The sequence below is a fragment of the Leptodactylus fuscus genome, chromosome 6 (genome assembly GCF_031893055.1).
Source record: "Leptodactylus fuscus isolate aLepFus1 chromosome 6, aLepFus1.hap2, whole genome shotgun sequence".
Lineage (NCBI taxonomy): Eukaryota > Metazoa > Chordata > Amphibia > Anura > Leptodactylidae > Leptodactylus > Leptodactylus fuscus.
The window spans coordinates 49,919,262-49,931,710 of NC_134270.1; positions in this window are offsets into that span (position 1 = coordinate 49,919,262).

A 12,449-nucleotide genomic window follows, 5' to 3' on the forward strand; every position below is an offset into this window, starting at 1 on the left:
CTGTGGGACCATTAAAGGATTATCTTATCTTATCTTAATTTTAATATTTTCATATTGGGTGCTGAATTTTTTCTTCTTCTGTTGATTCTTCTGAGCCCCAAGTCCAGCACTTTTTTTTTTTTGGCCAAGTTCCATGTCTAGGAGGTTCTTAGCTATGAGGAAGCGTGGGCAGTTTATATTTGCTAGTGTTCTCTGGGTAATTTTTTTCATTTTATGCACAGTTTGCCCAATTCCATCAATGACATATTTATAAGATAGAAAATATTACTCGTATTACTTCTATGAGACATTTAATAACAGGGAAAACCGTGATGACCCAGTGACCCAGACAGTGCGTACACGTTACTGATATAGAGGAATATGTGTAAGGCGTGGGCTCTGCTTCTCTTTATTGTGGTGATCTTGTTTACTTTCTTGCTGGCTCTAGCTTGTCTATGTCTGAGGTTTTCATTCCACACGTGAAGGGAAGACTATAGAGTAGAAGAAGAAAACACCGCAAAGTATGGTTTACAAAAGGAATTAGCATTTTCTTCAGGGATTCAGAATTCTTCAACCCTGTAAAAGATTAAGGGTCATCAATAAACCTTGACACAACAAAAATCCTGTATAAGACTTCTCAGATCTCAGTGATATACAGTGTAGAAAGATGCCTAGGGAATCAAATGTTCTATCTATCTATCTATCTATCTATCTATCTATCTATCTATCTATCTATCTATCTATCTATCTATTCTCTACTATCTATCTACAGTGTTGGCCAAAAGTATTGGCACCCCTGCAATTCTGTCAGATAAGAGTGCCTTCACATGATGTACCGTGCAACGTGATCTGGCACGTATACGGCGTGTGAGAGTTTGCGCGCCGTAAAAGCTCCCATTGATTTCAATGGGAGTTAGGATCGTATACGCCGCGTTATTTTGCGGCCTTGATTTTGCTTCCGCTTTCGGTAACCATCAATGAGTTTCTTTACAATGCTCTGCTGGAATTTTACACCATTCTTCTTTGGCAAACTGCTCCAGGTCCCTGAGATGTGAAGGGGGCCTTCTCCAAACTGCCATCAAGAGATCTCTCCACAGGTGTTCTATGGGATTCAGGTCTGGACTCATTGCTGGCCACTTTAGAAGTCTCCAGTGCTTTCTCTCAAACCATTTTCTAGTGCTTCTTGAAGTGTGTTTTGGGTCATTGCCTGCTGGAAGACCCATGACCTCTGAGGGAGACCCAGCTTTCTCACACTGGGCCCTACATTATGCTGCAAAATTTGTTGGTAGTCTTCAGACTTCATAATGCCATGCACACGGTCATGCAGTCCAGTGCCAGAGGCGGCAAAGCAACCCTAAAACATCAGGGAACCTCCGCCATGTTTGACTGTAGGGACCGTGTTCTTTTCTTTGAAGGCCTCTTTTTTTTTTCCTGTAAACTCTATGTTGATGCCTTTTCCCAAAAAGCTCTACTTTGTCTCATCTGACCAGAGAACGTTCTTCCAAAACGTTTTTGGCTTTCTCAGGTAAGTTTTGGCAAACTCCAGCCTGGCTTTTTTATGTCTCTGGGTAAGAAGTGGGGTCTTCCTGGGTATCCTACCGTACAGTCCCTTTTCATTCAGACACCGACGGATAGTACGGGTTGACACTGTTGTATCCTTGGACTGCAGGGCAGCTTGAACTTGTTTGGATGTTAGTTGAGGTTCTTTATCCACCATCCGCACAATTTTGTGTTGAAATCTCTCATCAATTTTTGTTTTCCGTCCACATCTAGGGAGGTTAGCCACAGTGCCATGGGCTTTAAACTTCTTGATGACACTGCGCACGGTAGACACAGGAACATTCAGGTCTTTGGAGATGGACTTGTAGCCTTGAGATTGCTCATGCATCCTCACAATTTTGCTTCTCAAGTCCTCAGACAGTTCTTTGGTCTTCTTTCTTTTCTCCATGCTCAATGTGGTACACACAAGGACACAGGACAAAGGTTGAGTCAACTTTAATCCATTTCAACTGGCTGCAAGTGTGATTTAGTTATTGCCACCACCTGTTAGGTGCCTCAGTTAAGTAACAGGTGCTGTTAATTACACAAATTAGAGAAGCATCACATGATTTTTCAAACAGTGCCAATACTTTTGTCCACCCCATTTTTTATGTTTGGTGTGGAATTATATCCAATTTGGTTTTTTTACAATTCTTTTTGTTTTTTTCCATTGAAGACAAATTAAATGAAGATAATAATACCAAAGAATTTGTGATTGCAATCATTTTCTGGAAGAAAATGAGTATTATCTGACAGAATTGCAGGGGTGCCAATACTTTTGGGCAACTATCTATCTATCTATCTATCTATCTATCTATCTATCATCTATCTATCTATCTATCTATCTATCAATTTTCTACTATCTATTTATCTATCTATCTGTCATCTATCTATCTGTCATCTATCTATCTATCTATCTATCTATCTATCTATCTATCTATCTACTAACCTACCTAATCTCTCCATTCTATCTATCTATCTATCTATCTATCTATCTATCTATCTATCTATCTACTGTATCTATCTATCTATCTATCTATCTATCTAATTTTATCTGTCATTTCAGACATTCTCTCTAGATATCATAAAAATGGAAAGTATGATTGAATCAAATATCATGAAATCACATATGTACTTATGTATAAACATATAACAATCTATCTATCTATCTATCTATCTATCTATCTATCTATCTATCTACTCTATCTATCTATCTATCTATCTATCTATCTATCATCTATCTATCTATCTATCTATCTATCTATCTATCTATCTATCTATCCTCTACATTCTATCTATCTATCTATCTATCTATCTATCTATCTATCTATCTATCCTCTACTATCTATCTATCTATCTATCTATCTATCTATCTATCTATCTATTGACCTACCTAATCTCTCCATTCTATCTATCTATCTATCTATCTATCCATCTATCTATCTTTCTATTTTCTACATTCTATCTATCAATCAATTTTCTACTATCTATCTGTCATCTATCTATTATCTATCTATCTATCTATCTAATTTTATCTCTCATTTCAGACATTTTCTCTAGATATCATAAAAATGGAAAGTGTGATTGAATCAAATATCATGAAATCGCATATGTACTTATGTATATACATATGGCTCTCATTATTATTGTGGAAAAGAAGGAAGATGAGTGAATATTTAACTCTATGGAACAACATTATACAGAGTTTCCACCTACTGCTGAGCTACAGCATGTAAAGTTCTCCAGTTTTACAGGTTACAATAGCGGTCTCTTTAATAACATCTTTGGCAGCAGATGGCGATACAAGCCCTGGAAATCAGCTGCCAGCGTTCGCTGTACGGACACGACGTGTAATGTTCTCTGCTCGCACAGGCTGGCTACATCTGGAAATGTTTGATTTGATAGAGTGTCGTTTTACATTGCAGAAATGAGCGTAAGTGGTTTTTTAACCCACCAAGTGAGAAATGTGATCTGGGTTTTACTACCGACCCTTTAAATGAAAACCAGACAGCATATTAAACCATTATCTATCAAGGATATGGAAAGGAGAATGTCCCAGCGTCTACGGGGTGCCAGGCAATATCCACGTTCTGTCTACTTTTACTTACCAGCGATGTGGTTATAACTTTCCCTAATATCTCATTATGGACTGATTGAAACATAATAGTTATACGCTCGGCTTGTTATGTACATCACTTATCATTACTATAGCATGCTTTTACAAGTACACTACTTTTACTTAACATAGTCATCAGTAAGCAAAGCTTGGGTGAAAAGTTTGTAGTTCGCTTGTTTGGCCAGTAGTAGCGCTGTGACAACATGTAAACATATTGCAACAGTACACGGGTCATTTGGAAGAACTCCTATAGTATATCACAATATCTTACTGCTGATATATGTTATTGTACCATATGTTTTACAGTATAACAGGATGTCATTATAAAATATACTCGCTGGCTATGGAAGGTTATGGGCCCCAAATTGGATTGATGGGAGTAATTATAATCTATTTACAGCACTATAGAATATGGTGGAGCTAGGTAAGATATAATAGACAAAACTTTACCCAAAGGAGTAGCTATAGGGGCCCCTCTTACCTTTGTGCCCAAAACGTCTTTTGCACCATATAAAGAGATGGGATAGTTTGGGGTCCCTGTTACAGGTTTTGGTTTGATGTTCAGAAGCTTCAGGTGGTGACTAGGACATCACTGTTTGAGATAAAAATATGGCACTGGTTGAAGAAAGTCATACTTGCTAATGTCTTGAAATGATTGGTCCAAAGATGAAGCATTCAAGAATCCTGTAGGACATATAGATGGGATGTAACCGCAGTGTTATTGCCTAGGCCTGGTTCACATTCCCGCTTGGGGACTCCCCATACGGAAACCTAATCCACATAAAAAAAGTCTGCTTTAAGAAACCCACGCACCCCATAGACTATAATGGAGTCTGTTTGGTTTCCGCATGAAAAAGGCAGTGGGAAACGTGCTGCTTCATATCTTTCATAGAGAGAGAGGAGTGAAGAACATAATGACTCGAATGCAGATGTGAGCCGGGCCTTAGTGATAGGTCTCATTCTGGAATTTCATGCACAAGTCATTAAAGAGGACCTTCCACCACCTCCAAGAAGCCCAGCTCCTTATACCTGCTTGTCGACTGATTCTGACACAGTTGGGCTATTTTTCTTTATCCCCCACCTTTCCTGAGCATTCTTTGTTCCCTGATATGCTATTTAGTCTTTATTCTGCCAGGTGGGAGGTGGCAAGCAGGAGCAGGGAAGGGGTGTCATTGTGAGCTCTGACACTGGCTGCCTCTGATTGGTCCTCTGAATCATCACCCCCTACCCACTGCCCCCCGCCTGACACTGGCTTCTGACATTAATGAGCATAAGTTGCACATTGTTTCTCAGGAATGGTGGGGGCTAAAGAACAAAATTCCAACTGCACTGGAATCAGTGCAGCGGCGCCTATTAACAGATGCTAAGAACCTGAATTGGTGAAGGTGGTGAAAAGCCCCATTTAATGAGAGACTTGGCTACTAACTGTATGGAGGAAACCACATATCCTCAACATCTGGAGAAGAGTTTCCCAAGGCAGACCTTTTTAGCACATGCCACAGACCAACTCATCTACAGCTAGTTAGCATAAGCAGTGGTACCATCATATGGCCAGGTGAACTGGGATTTTGTTTCTATTTATAGTGCTTTAAAGGAATGGTCCATTAATAGTTCTCCAGAATCAATACATTCATTTACATTGCACCTACATATGTCATTTAGGTTATCACGCATCCCTAAATCTGTGTACCAATTTGCAGGGAATTAGCTAGTGATGACAGGTAAGGCACCTTGGGTTTGGCTCCTGGGTTTTTAGATACCGAGCTAGGCCATATATGTTAGTTACTAGCTACTACTCAATATAGCATCTAGTCTTTACAAGGCAAAGAGGCCCCTTTGGTTTCCTTCTTTCATTGTTCATCACTCATAAAACATGACCCATATCATCAGCTGTGTTATTGGTTTGAGACTTATGTGGGTGTTTAGTATTAACTAGAGATGAGAGAACAGTAAAATGTTCGAGATTCGATATTCATTTCGAGTAGCCCCTCAATATTCGACTACTCGAATCGAATATCGAACCCTATTATAGTCTATGGGGGGAAAATGCTTGTTTCAGGGGTAGGCAACATTGATCAAATTATACTTACCAAGTCAACGAGTGAGGGTTGGGCTGGATCCTCCGAGAAGTCTTCTCCGTGCAGCGTCCCCGCGGCATCTTCCAGCTCTGAATTCACTCTGCCAGTCATCGGGCCTGGGCAGAGTCGACAGCGCATGCCCGCACTACAAGCGGGCATGCGCAGTCAGCTCTGCCCAGGCCCGATGCCTGGCAGAGTGAATTCAGAGCCAGAAGACGCTGCGGGGACGCTGCACAGAGAAGACTTCTAAAGGTAGGAGAAGAACCAGCGTTGATTGGCCGACTGTATAGCATTCGGCCAATCAATGCTGGTTCTGCATCGAACTTTTCCATTCGAATAGCGAATGGTACTTGATCGAGTACGCGTATTTCGAATACCGTAGTATTCGATCGAATACCTACTTGATCGAATACTACTCGCTCAACTCTAGTATTAACACTTTATGTTAAAAACGTATCAAAATTAGTTTTTAAGCTACTTATAGTACATTTTGACCAAATGAACAAAAATTGACCACCATTGCCAGTACTTACAGTAGAATTTCTGGTTTTCAAAAAATCTGGGCTTCTCACCTTAAAAAAAAATTACTAAAACGTATTTTTTTTTTTTTTTTTTTTTTTTTACCAAAAAATCTCCCTGGATGGTTCATGAGACCAAAAATAATATTTATCATTACTGTTAGGATTTTTAAAATGTATTATATATTTTATTTTAACTACTTATATTTGTGTTTTTTTTTATATTATTTTATTGCAATTTATTTTTAATTTTATTATGCATTTACTTTGCTATCGTGTACTTAGTTTTTCACCCCAGGGCTGCTGTGTTAGTTCCTGCCTTGGTGTTCACACAATGTTTTTTATTTTTTTTTTTACATCTTTAAGGCAATAAATTTACCTTTGTTTTCTACTTGGTCATCTGTCACCTTTACTGAAATGTCCCCTACTCCGCACAATGTTGTCCATTGCCTAGCGGTGTCACAGACAATCCACAGATCTTGCTGTTCCCTAAATGCGGTATAGTTGCACTGACAGAGTCCTGATTGGCTAAAGTGGGGTGATTTATGGGATTTCTGCTTGACAGAAACTGAGTTTTATCAGAACATAATGATCTGAGACTAATTCCTATTGAAAAGACCAGTTGGAGAAGCCGGTGGTTGACCTTGTCTTTTTATACGCGGGTAGTGCCATGCTTAAAAAAAAGTACCATTCATTTGTCATGTACGGTCGGATTATACCTGTTTAAAAACTGTAGTGCTCCTCGCCAGCAAGGCTTTGTGCTAAACATATAGTTTTCATTCTGTGTTTAAATTCTATAATATCCATGATTAAGGCACCCAGAGCAGAAGGTGTTCTGTTGGCGACACTCCGCTCAAGTGGGTGTTGTAATATTAGCACTATAAGGTGGCATGGAGTAAATAAGGAGTGACTGCAACCAGCCAAAGCCTGCTTAATACTAATAATTTTAATATAAAAATCTATGTAATGATGTTATGTTGTAGGTAAAGTCTGGAGTAAATCCTTATATTCTGTATATTAGAGCTTCAGCACTTTCATAATCCTTCTGTATTTGCAGTTAAATAGGCCTGAATGGGTCTTGATTGTTCTTAGGTGGTGGTTTTTATATAATCCATAGACTTTTGAATATAAGATCCAAAGGGACGGAGACATTATGAATTACCAGTTAATAGAACTCCTTGAAATTTCCTTTGATGTGTTGTAAAAAATTCTCTTAAGGCATTTCTTAGTTATATCTGTCCCAGGGAAAGATGGGTTATATGAGATATTGCCACTATGGCCTGGTTCACATTTGCTTTAAGGTCATTCCGTTCTCCTCTCCGGAGGAAAAATGTGGAGAGAAAAGTCCTGCAAGCAGGACTTTTCTCTTTGCATTTTTCGTTCGGAAACTGAACAGAAACCCCGTTATAGTCTATGGGATCCTTGGGTTTCCTTAGGTAACCGCTTTTCTATATTCTCAGATGTAGCAGAGCTGAGTATACGGTAAAGCAGGGAGGAAGCAGAAGAGTGGCAGGCTGAGGTAAATCACTCTGTGCTGCTGCTATAGCTGCCTTATCTGCAGTAACTGACACTCGCTGGCTGCGGCTAGTTTAGGTGAGTGCCCTTCTCCCTGCGCTGTACTACTACCCGGAGCGGTGCCCTCTCTGCCCAGTACCTTTATCTCTCTCCAGCGTGTCCTTGTAGGCCTGCTTCCAAAGAGAAAAGTAGATAGACAAGTCAATGTACAGTAATGCAGATGTAGCAGAGTCCAGTATATGGCACAGCAGGGAGGAAACAGAATAGTAGATACTATCTACTCTTGGCCAGTAGCCAAGCATTGTGGGAAATAACCTCCGACCTCGATCTTGGTGACTCTCCTGAGTCGAATGGTAGGATCTCCTGTAGCAAAGCATTTTCTCCCATAGACTATAATGGGATTCGATATTCGTTCGAATAGTCGAATATTGAGTGGCTATTCGTAACGAATATAGAATCTTGAACATTTTAGTGTTCGCTCATCTCTAGTCCCTAGGTCAAGACTCCTAACTACCGGTCAGAGAAGAAAGCAGCAAGAAAGTTTTTCTCCTTCTCCAACCTATGGTCAACTAATCCACAAAAGACAAGGCCTTTTACAAAAGTAGTAAAAGAGGAAGCCAAAGCACCAAAGGGAAACCATTCTGAATATGGGAAGAACATGAACCCAATGAACCGCCATTAAGTGCAACATTTATCATGGCTGGGTAAACTGGTTAGACTAGCACAGAGATGGCTTCTTTGAATGTAAGGGATGGTCCAAGATGAGATATTCAAGGATAGGCCATTACCCTCAACAACCATTACCTTCGAGTTGCTATAATGCAGCGGAGCCGTCTGTGTACGATGTGCAGGTATCAGCTGAGCAGTAGGTGTGCCAAGTGTCGGACTCCTACCAATCAAATATTGTTGACCTGTATGGCATAGGCCATTAAAATATGATCTTGTCGATCCCTTGTAATAGCAGTTAAGTAAAACTCATGGATGCCCCATTTGGTTCAATAAACTGAAATTAATTTGCTCTTTTTAGTGACCAATTCTGGCATTAAGGATTTGGGTTTGAATTTTACTAGAACAAGTATGGGGCATTTATTTAACGTATTTTGGTTATTTGGTCTTGGCCCTTTTGTTTTTCGGAAAAATATATTTGCCCTACTGAGGACCCAGACTGATATAAAGCAATACAATCTTAGTACTATAACACTACAGTGTTAAAGCAGGTGATACTGTGAGTATAAGATGTAGCAGAACCCACTGGCTTGGAATGTCCTTAGAAGCCGGATTATGTAGGTTTCCTCTGTTGACTACTTATATATTCTGCAGACGCTTCAAAATTCACTTTTTAGTTCTTTGCTACTCAGTTCTGCTCATGGGAGATAAAACTGCTCCACTCTGGACAAAGGTGTAATAAATTATAAAGTGCGGAGTGTTTACTGCCAGAAAGCTAATGGCTTAGTCGTAACAAAACACACAGAACTTTCTCCAGGAACAAAACCCCAAATATCCTACAGGTAAATCTTCTCCTTTAATGAGAGTTCCCCGTCTACAGCTCCACCATCAATCATTCTGTACAGTAGTTTATTTTAGTGCCTGCTAGACAACCCAGTCTGTTTACTGTTGACTCTGTATAGTTATGATAACGCATATGTGAAATTCTGTTCCGACATTTGCATTCCCCTATATATTTACTGATAAAACACAGTTCCGTCATAAGATCTACTTATATATTGCCTCCATATTTGCAGTTCTGAACATGGAACCACATTAAGCCATGGTGGGATGATATGTACTGTAGTTACTGTAGATACCATGTCGTAAGAAAGTTACACGGGAAATGCCCATTTAAAGTAATGGGTGCCGAGTTTTAAGACCTTTCTGCAACATAAGAAGACACCAGTAGTATAAATGACACGTGGTAAATAGGATTTTCCAATGGGGTTCAGGGGCTTTACAATTTTCCCACTAACAACATGTATCCCCTCTCCACCTGTCTGATCAATGGGGGTTTGATCACTAGGACTATCATGTCAGTGATGACAAGAACATGGGTCTTCAGAGTCCTGTGTGGATAGAGCAATAGTGTGCTGGTGGTTTGTACCCACAGGAAAGGGGAGAAGTATATAATCTCTTGGGCTCAGTGGTTATGAGAACAGGGGTCTATTAGTCACCTGTTTGAGTAGAGTGGTTGTGAACATACATAACCACTAGAGATGAGCGAACAGTGTTCTATCGAACACATGTTCGATCGGATATCAGGGTGTTCGCTATGTTCGAATCGAATCGAACACCGCGTAGTAAAGTGCGCCAAAATTCGATTCCCCTCCCACCTTCCCTGGCGTCTTTTTTGCACCAATAACAGTGCAGGGGAGGTGGGACAGGAACTACGACACCGGGGGCATTGAAAAAAATTGGAAAAAGTCATTGGCTGCCGAAATCAGGTGACCTCCATTTTAGACGAATAGTGGATTTCAAATCCGGGTCATATGAGAATGTGAACTTTGTGACTATGAGACAGGGATAGCTGTACAGGCAGGGATAGCTAGGGATAACCTTTATTTAGGGGGGAATGTTATTAAAAATAACTTTTTGGGGCTCTATCGGGTGTGTAATTGTGATTTTTGTGAGATAAACTTTTTCCCATAGGGATGCATTGGCCAGCGCTGATTGGCCAGAGTACGGAACTCGACCAATCAGCGCTGGCTCTGCTGGAGGAGGCGGAGTCTAAGATCGCTCCACACCAGTCTCCATTCAGGTCCGACCTTAGACTCCGCCTCCTCCAGCAGAGCCAGCGCTGATTGGCTGAATTCCGTACTCTGGCCAATCAGCACTGGCTAATGCATTGTATTGGCGTGATGAAGCAGTGCTGAATGTGTGTGCTTAGCACACACATTCAGCTCTACTTCATCGGGCTAATAGAATGCATTGGCCAATCAGCGCTGGCCAATGCATTCTATTAGCTTGATGAAGCAGAGTGTGCACAAGGGTTCAAGCGCACCCTCGGCTCTGATGTAGCAGAGCCGAGGCTGCACAAGGGTTCAAGCGCACCCTCGGCTCTGATGTAGCAGAGCCGAGGGTGCACTTGAACCCTTGTGCAGCCTCGGCTCTGCTACATCAGAGCCGAGGGTGCGCTTGAGCCCTTGTGCACCCTCGGCTCTGCTACATCAGAGCCGAGGGTGCGCTTGAACCCTTGTGCACACTCTGCTTCATCAAGCTAATAGAATGCATTGGCCAGCGCTGATTGGCCAATGCATTCTATTAGCCCGATGAAGTAGAGCTGAATGTGTGTGCTAAGCACACACATTCAGCTCTACTTCATCGGGCTAATAGAATGCATTGGCCAGCGCTGATTGGCCAATGCATTCTATTAGCCCGATGAAGTAGAGCTGAATGTGTGTGCTAAGCACACACATTCAGCACTGCTTCATCACGCCAATACAATGCATTAGCCAGTGCTGATTGGCCAGAGTACGGAATTCGGCCAATCAGCGCTGGCTCTGCTGGAGGAGGCGGAGTCTAAGGTCGGACCTGAATGGAGACTGGTGTGGAGCGATCTTAGACTCCGCCTCCTCCAGCAGAGCCAGCGCTGATTGGTCGAGTTCCGTACTCTGGCCAATCAGCACTGGCCAATGCATTTCTATGGGGAAAAGTTAGCTTGCGAAAATCGCAAACTGACAGGGATTTCCATGAAATAAAGTGACTTTTATGCCCCCAGACATGCTTCCCCTGCTGTCCCAGTGTCATTCCAGGGTGTTGGTATCATTTCCTGGGGTGTCATAGTGGACTTGGTGACCCTCCAGACACGAATTTGGGTTTCCCCCTTAACGAGTATATGTTCCCCATAGACTATAATGGGGTTCGAAACCCATTCGAACACTCGAACAGTGAGCGGCTGTTCGAATCGAATTTCGAACCTCGAACATTTTAGTGTTCGCTCATCTCTAATAACCACCGCTCCATTCACTTTTATAGTAGTGACCAAAACCCCCACAAAAAAACAGGTACATGCACTGGTAGTCACATAGATGTGAAAAGAGTGATGGCACTGCTGTATTCCCACTGGGGACTTAGGACCCCAAAGGTTACCCTACCTCCACTCGGACCAGACACTTATTACCTATCCACCACGAATATGATGACCATCCAACCTAATTGTGAGAAAGTTGTTTCACATGGGTAACTTGAACCTCATGGGCCCTAGTGCTAAGCTGAGGGGTTTGTTTATATATATATATATATATATATATATATATATATATATATATATATAGATATATATATATATATATATATATATGTATATTACTGCATAATTATTCAGGATAAACGCTTTTGATGTGGATAAGGGTTCTGTAACTTTGTAATATAATTTATGTTCCAATTTCTCACCACTTTCATGATCTGTCTTTGCTGTTAGGCATAGTCCTTCTTTCACAGAGCTTTGGTTTGTTACAATGTAGTAACAGGAGTTAGGAGTAAGCAGTCCTACCTTTAAAGTGATCCTGGCACTTGTTTCATGCTGCCTTCCCTGAGGAAGAAGAATTGCACTGTATTAGAAAACTGAGAACCCTCAGCACTTTATACCTTAAAAGGAGTTGTCCGTGATTTTTTATTTATTTATGGCCTATCCTTAGGATGGGGAGCATAAAAAACAAGAAGGCTCTGTACCCTATAAAGTACTTGAGTAACATTACTGCAGCTCTACTCCCA